Source organism: Phacochoerus africanus, chromosome 3 (genome assembly GCF_016906955.1).
Source record: "Phacochoerus africanus isolate WHEZ1 chromosome 3, ROS_Pafr_v1, whole genome shotgun sequence".
NCBI lineage: Eukaryota > Metazoa > Chordata > Mammalia > Artiodactyla > Suidae > Phacochoerus > Phacochoerus africanus.
The window spans coordinates 145,104,207-145,111,185 of record NC_062546.1 but is presented as its reverse complement, the minus strand read 5'-3'; the positions used below and the strand labels follow the sequence as shown (position 1 = coordinate 145,111,185).

At 40.2% G+C, this 6,979-nt stretch overlaps 1 non-coding gene across 1 annotated transcript; it reads left to right on the top strand.

The window, feature by feature from the left end:
• Positions 1-1,480: 1,480 nt before the first annotated feature.
• Positions 1,481-1,587, top strand: LOC125123850 (U6 spliceosomal RNA). Its single transcript, XR_007134219.1, has one exon. It is a non-coding gene; the product is annotated as a U6 spliceosomal RNA (small nuclear RNA).
• The last annotated feature ends 5,392 nt before the right edge of the window (positions 1,588-6,979 follow it).

Below are 6,979 nucleotides of genomic sequence, written 5' to 3'. Positions count from 1 at the left end.
TATGAAATACTCATTCTCTTCCTTAGATTGTTAAAACTGAATTTTCGGCAAATGAATCATCTCTCCTTCACTATTATTGCTTTCTATATAGATGTGTCTATGTATCTGTTATTCAGTTTAGTCAGTGACATAGTCTCTGCTTGTTTGAATGTCCTGGTGCCTCTTGCTTAGCATTCCTTATACAAAATACGATGTTCGAACAATTAAGGGCATTCATTCCAAATTTCATGGTATTTTAGGGATGGTCATGGTATCAAGGGGGGAAGGAGGGCTCTCCTTTGCCCTGCCAAGCCACTTGTTGAATCCTTTTCCCTTTTGATTTATTTTTCTCTTCGGATTATTCATATTCCTTCTCAACTCACTTCTGTTCCATTCTAATGACAACAACTATTCATCAAGAACCTACTGTGTCAGACATCGTGCTAGGCATTTTAAATTTATTATGTCTTTTACTCCTTAAAAAAAAACCCTATGAAGTATTATTTTTTATTCCTCTAGTAAATCTTTGGTTCTGCCTCCTTTTTTCCAACAGCACTCCAGTTTTTCTTTGAGTACCTTTCCTCGCTCCCTTCCATATGGTTCTGGAGGAACTGTCCATCAAGGTCCCCACCCCTCCTCCCTGCTCAGGTGTGGCCACCTGACTTATCCTGCCCTGAGTGACACCAGAATGAAAAACAGTTAGGATGATTCCACATATAAGCAATATTATATGATACTTGTCTAATTTATTTCACTTAGTATGATAACCTCCAGGTCCATCCTTATTGCTGCAAATGGCATTATTTCATTCTTTTTTATGATGGAATAAAATGATACAAATGAACTTATTTACAAAATAGAAATAGACTCACAGACATAGAAATCAAACTTATGGTTACCAAAGGGATAAGGGGGAGAGGGATAAAGTAGGAGTTTGGGACTAACATATACATACTACTATACATAAAATAGACAACCGATAAGAAGGACCTACTGTTTAGAACAGGGACCTAATTCTCAATATCTTGTTACAACCTATAATGGAAAAGAATCTGAAAAATTCATAGTATATGTATATAAATCTGAAAAAAATGTGTGTGTGTGTTATTGAATTGCTTTGCTACACACCTGAACCTAATACAACATTGTAACTCAATTATACTTCAATTTTTTAAAATGGTTAGGGTGGAGACATTCTGCTCTCAGAGTGCTGACAAGAATATATGTTTCTTCTGCCATTCAGAATTTCTATTCTTTGCAAGGCCTGATCCCTGAAGTGGCCCTTTGATTCTGCAAGAGAACTAAGATCATTTAGTAAATTTACCTTTTGGCATAAATGAATCCGTTTCTGTTGCTTGCAACCAAAGAACCTAACTGATGTGTTCCCATTTTGCAGATGAGAAAAAGGAAACTAAAGCTTAGAGAAGTTAGTAATTGCTCAAAGTTAATGGCAGATCCAGGACACACACACGTGTCAGCCAGACCCCAAAACATAGAACCTGTGCTCGCTTCGGCAGCACCTATACTAAAATTGGAACAATACAGAGAAGATTAGCATGGCCCCTGCGCAAGGACGACACGCAAATTCGTGAAGCGTTCCAAAACATGGAACCTTAACCATATGCTCTGCAAGGTGAGCCAGAGAAGAAATTCTCAGAGGTGGAGAAAAGCCATACATCTACTTTTTTTATTTGGAGATTTCTGTGTGCTTCTCTTGGATCAGGTACCACATATTCCAAGTTTATTCATTCTAAGTAACAAGTCAAAACTGGGATACAGCATAGCAAAACGATAAAGTGACTTAATTAATCTTAATGAATATAACTTTATTGTTGGTAATTAAGCCCATTGTATTACTCATGAAGCCAATGATTTTTTTTTGCTTTTTTTTTTTTTTTTTTTTTTTTTTGCTTTTTAGGGCCACACTCTAACCATATGGAAGTTCCTAGGATAGGGGTCGAATCAGAGGTGTAGCCGCTGGCCTGCACCACAGCCACAGCAATGCAGGATCTGAGCCACGTCTGCGACCTACACCGCAGCTCAGGGCAACACTGGATCCTTAACCCACTGAGCAAGGCCAGGGATCGAACCCACATCCTCATGGCTACTAGTTGGATTTGTTTCCACTGAGCCATGATGGGAACTCTCAAAGCCAATGATTTTATATCTTTTCTTAAGGTAATGTGATCCACCTATTTATTTGTTTGTTTATTGCTTTTTTAGGGCTGCACCTGTGGCATATGGAGGTTCCCAGGCTAGGGGTCCAATTGGAGCTACAGCTGCCAGCCTACAACCACAGCCACAGTCATGCAGGATCCAAGCTGCGTCTTCGACCTATACCACGGCTCACGGCCACACCAGATCCTTAACCCACTGAGCAGGGCCAGGGATCAAACCTGCATTCTCACGTATACAAGTCAGGTTTGTAACCCACTGAGGCACAATGGGAACTCCCGATCCTTTTAGGTGTTTTTTATTATTATTTTTATCTTTTCCATTATGGCTGATTTTATCTTTTCCATTATAACTGATTTACAGTGTTCTGTCAATTTCTACTGTACAGCAAAGTGACCCAGTCATGCATATATATACATATTCTTTTTCTCACATTATCCTCCATCATATTCCATCACAAGTGAATAGAACTCTGATGTACAGGGTCTGGACAGGCCTGGAGGGTTATCTTGCAGGCAAGGTGGCTTGGTATGATGAAAAGCAACTAATCTGGAGCCTGAAGACAGGCTTCTGGTGGTAGCTCTGCCACCTCCTAGGTATGTGACATTGGGAAAATTGGCTTCTGTGGGCCTCACTTCCCTCCTTGGTAGAATGGGAATAGAGATGATCCTTCCCGTATAGGCTTAGGGTGAAGATTTCGGAAGATTGTGCACCCCTTGCATGAGCTCACCTGTGGACTAGACAGCTCTACAAACATTAGTGTTTTTACTTTCAGGATCTAAAGAACAGCAGCATTCAGTGACGATTTCAAAAGCACATTCTTTGTTGAACAGTCTCTTTCATTGATGTTCAAGCCATAGTTTCCTTTCTCTTTCTCCATTTTTTATAAGATGAATGGCAGAACATTTTTATAATAAAATACACCTTTCATGCTTGCAATCAGTAGGTATAAGGGTTTTTGTGATTCTGCCCTGAATTTGTACTCCTTGTGACAACTCTGGTTTCAGTGAAGGAAATCTGATCTGAGGGGTTACAGATGGGACGGAGAGGACAAATCCCGTGGGTCACAGGAGCAGTTCTAGTTCTCATTGGTAATGGTCATAAATTGTTACCATTCAACTGGAGGTCGGCAGCCTCTCTGAAAAGAATCAGGGCTGCACACGCATCTCCCAGGGAACAGGGATGGCACAAAGCCTGCATGGACCCAGCCCAGGGTTCGCCTGCTCCTCACAGTCAGGGTGAGCCCCATCCAGGGGCATTAGCTCTACCTCGTGTTGATCTCTTCTGGTGGTGACTGAAACATGTTAATACCCCATCCTGGAAATCTAGTGCTTCGGCTCCTTCCCTCTGCTTTTCCTGGAGTTGCATAGATAATGGCAGCCCTCATTTATTCATTCAGTCACAGTTGGCCAATCATTCAACACTGAGGGTCTACTGCATCGGGTTTACACTCTGGGAAATTTTTAAAAATATGGATCAGATCCTGCTGTGTAGTACTGGGAACTATATCTAGTCACTTAAGATGGAGCATGATAATGTGAGAAAAAGAATGTATATATGTGTGTGCGACTGGGTCACCATGCTGTACAGTAGAAAACAGACACACTGTAAACCAGCTATGATGGAAAAAGTAAAAATCATTTAAAACAAATAAATAAATAAAAATATGGATCAGAAATAAACACTGCCATGAAGGAGCATATAACCCAGTAGGAAAGGGCTCTAAGACATCATCATCAATAGCTTTAGTCAACGTAAGAGGGAGGAAAATTATTTTTAAAGGTAGCAAATATATTTAAAGAGGAAATTCTGTTTAGAAAAGAAACATCTGATATTCTATTCTAGGAACTGAAGGTGAGGCCCTAAAACTGAAGTTTAAAAGAAGGCAAAGTACTGGCTAAAGGAATTTGGGGGTGAGAAAAGGAGACTCAAGGAGAGAGGGAATAGGTAAGAAAGAGGGAAGAGGGGGGGCCCAATGGAGAGGCTTTGCCCATGGAGCAAAGTAGCCCATGGGTGTGCTTATAGCAGGGTGACCCAAGAATTTTAAAGAGTAAGCCATAAAGAAGAATGAAATAATGCCATTTGGAGCAATGTAGATGGAGCTAGAGAATATCATACTTAAGTAAGTCAGACAAAGAAGAATACCGTATATCACTTATATGTGGAATCTGAGAAAATGATACAAATGAACTTATTTATGAAACAGAAACAGACTCACAGACTTAGAAAACAAATTTATAATTACCAGAGGGGAAAGCCCAGGGGGGAGGGAGAAAATTAGGAAGTTAGGATTAACATATACACTCTATTATATATAAAACGGATAATCACAAGGACCTACTGTATAGCATAGGAACTCTACTCAGTGTTCTGTAACAACCTAATGGGAAAAGAATCTGGAAAAAAATGAATATATGCGTGTGTATAACTGAATCGCTTTGCTGCATACCTGAAACTAACACAGCACTGTAAATCAACTATAGTCCGACATAAAATAAAAATTAATAAATAAAAAACAAAACAAAACTTTAAAGGAAGTTCCCTGGTGGCTCAGTGGGTTAAAGGTCCAGCATTGTCCCTACGGTGAGGGTTCAGTCCTAGGTCCAGGAACTTCCACATGCTGCAGGTATGGCCAAAAATAAAACAAGAACAACAAAAACCCAAAAACATAAAAAAAGAGGAAAGCTGCATAAGATTTATACTCTTATGGCATATAGGTTATAGGAATAAGCCTCCCGCCTTTGCCTCAACTCCTAGTAAACTTGACAGCAAATGCCACCTCCTCTGAGTGCTTTGTGTGTTGGGAGTTATGAAAAAAAGGAGGGTGAGGCATCTGCTCATATCTGCAAAGAGAAAAGGAGCCCCAGAAGCTGAGACCCAGAGAATTTGAAAATTCAGGAAGATCAGGAACTTGAAGCCACACATACCTAAGAGTTTGTAATTCCTCAGGAATAAGCAGATGGACAGAAGATTGTTGCACATTCCACAGGATTGGCTTGAGTCTGTTTTATTGAAATCTCTAGGACAGGTGACCTCTGCTGTAATCTAGGGCCCCCACGCAGTCTAGAAGGGTGTCATGAAAGACACTCTGTGAAGCGTAGGACCTGTGCCCGCCACAGCCAGAACAGCCGAGTGGGCATCGGGGGAGAGGAGAGAACAAATGAGATGCAGTTTAGACCACTGGGGCACAAGACAGGAAAGCTTGATGGATGAGCTGAGAACTTTGTAGGCTGTTTGGTTATTTGGTTGGAAACGGGGAGCACATTTTTTTTTTTCAAAATATTTTAGCCTTGATAATCTCTTTTGATTGTTATCCTCTAAAATAAATCTTAAACATTTATCTTACATTTAAATTTAAACCTAAAAAACCTACAAATCTACGATAAAATAATTTCAAGGGAAATTAAACAGACATTATTATTCCTACTTTACAGATAAGGAAACTAAGAAATAGATGATTAAAGTTGTTCACAATCAGCTTAGTAACTGGGAAAAAAAAAAAAAACCAACAACCCACGTTTCCTTAAGTTCTAGTTGAACGGCCTTCTTGTGCCTCCGGTGCCCATAAATATTGCCTTTGAATAAACATGTGTGGGAGTTCCAGGAGATTCCCTGGGGTGGAGGGAGGGGGAGGGGGAGGGAGACTCACCGGGCATGCGCTGACTGATTTTCTGGGGAGCAATTCTGGAGGAGAATGTCTGATGAATAAAATTCTCCACCTCATTACCCAAGTAACTAATCTAATCAACCAGTCCAGCAAGTGGGCTAATTTCTGGTGTGTGAGCCTCTGCCTCAGCCCACCCACTCTCCCCGATGCCCTTTCCTTCTTCCCAAGTATCAAGTGATGGCTAGCAGTTCATTCATTCAACCGATGCTCTGAGCCGGGCACTCGGATTATCAGGGACAGTGATCTACCTCATAGTCTGAAGCCAAAACCTTTATCGTTCCCGCAAACAAGAATAAGTGTCATTCTATCATTCTGCCAGTCAGACTCCCTGAACCCCCAGGATGCCTTGGAGGGTAAACACTGGGTAGGCCGTCATCAAAACTTCTTGTTCCATTGTCCACTCACACCCATGCATTTCCTAAGCTCTGTATATTCTGACCCCCAATCATAAAGGAGGTCATCCATTCAGACCTTCCTAACCTCCATACCTAATTCTCCCTGCTGCTGCGGTCATTTCATTCATTTCCTTAAAGTTGGGTTCTGATGGGATCACATTCTTGCTCTGAAAAAAGCATTAGCTCCCTCATCCACAATCCCACCCCTAGATATTTACCCTCCCTGCCAAAAAATGAAAACAGGTATTACCCCAAAGAGAAACTTTGTTTCTCTTTTTTAACGAACAGTGTGTTCACAATTGTTTATAAACTGGAAAAAAGCATGAATAAACAAAAAGGGGGATATTCATATGTTTTAGCAATAAAAAAAAAGTGAACTACTGACATACCAACAGCAGGAATGAATTTCAAAATATCGTTTTGAGCAAAAGAAGCCAGACGCAATAGAGTCTGTACTGTGTGATTCCATTTACATGAAATTTAAGGAAAAGCAAAATTAATATGATGATAGAAATCAGTACAATGGTTGCTTATGAAGTAGAGATTAGCTAGAAGAGGCCACAGAGAACTTTCTAGGGTGACGAAAATGTCTTTATTTGGAGAAATTCGTAAGATAAGTATGCATATTTGTCAGAATTCATTGAATTGTATACTTAAGATCTGTGCATTTCACTATATGCAAATTTTACTTCAATTAAAATAATTAGTAGCTCCCTACTCCCTGTCTAATTATGTACAAATTCATCTGCCCAATCCATACAGA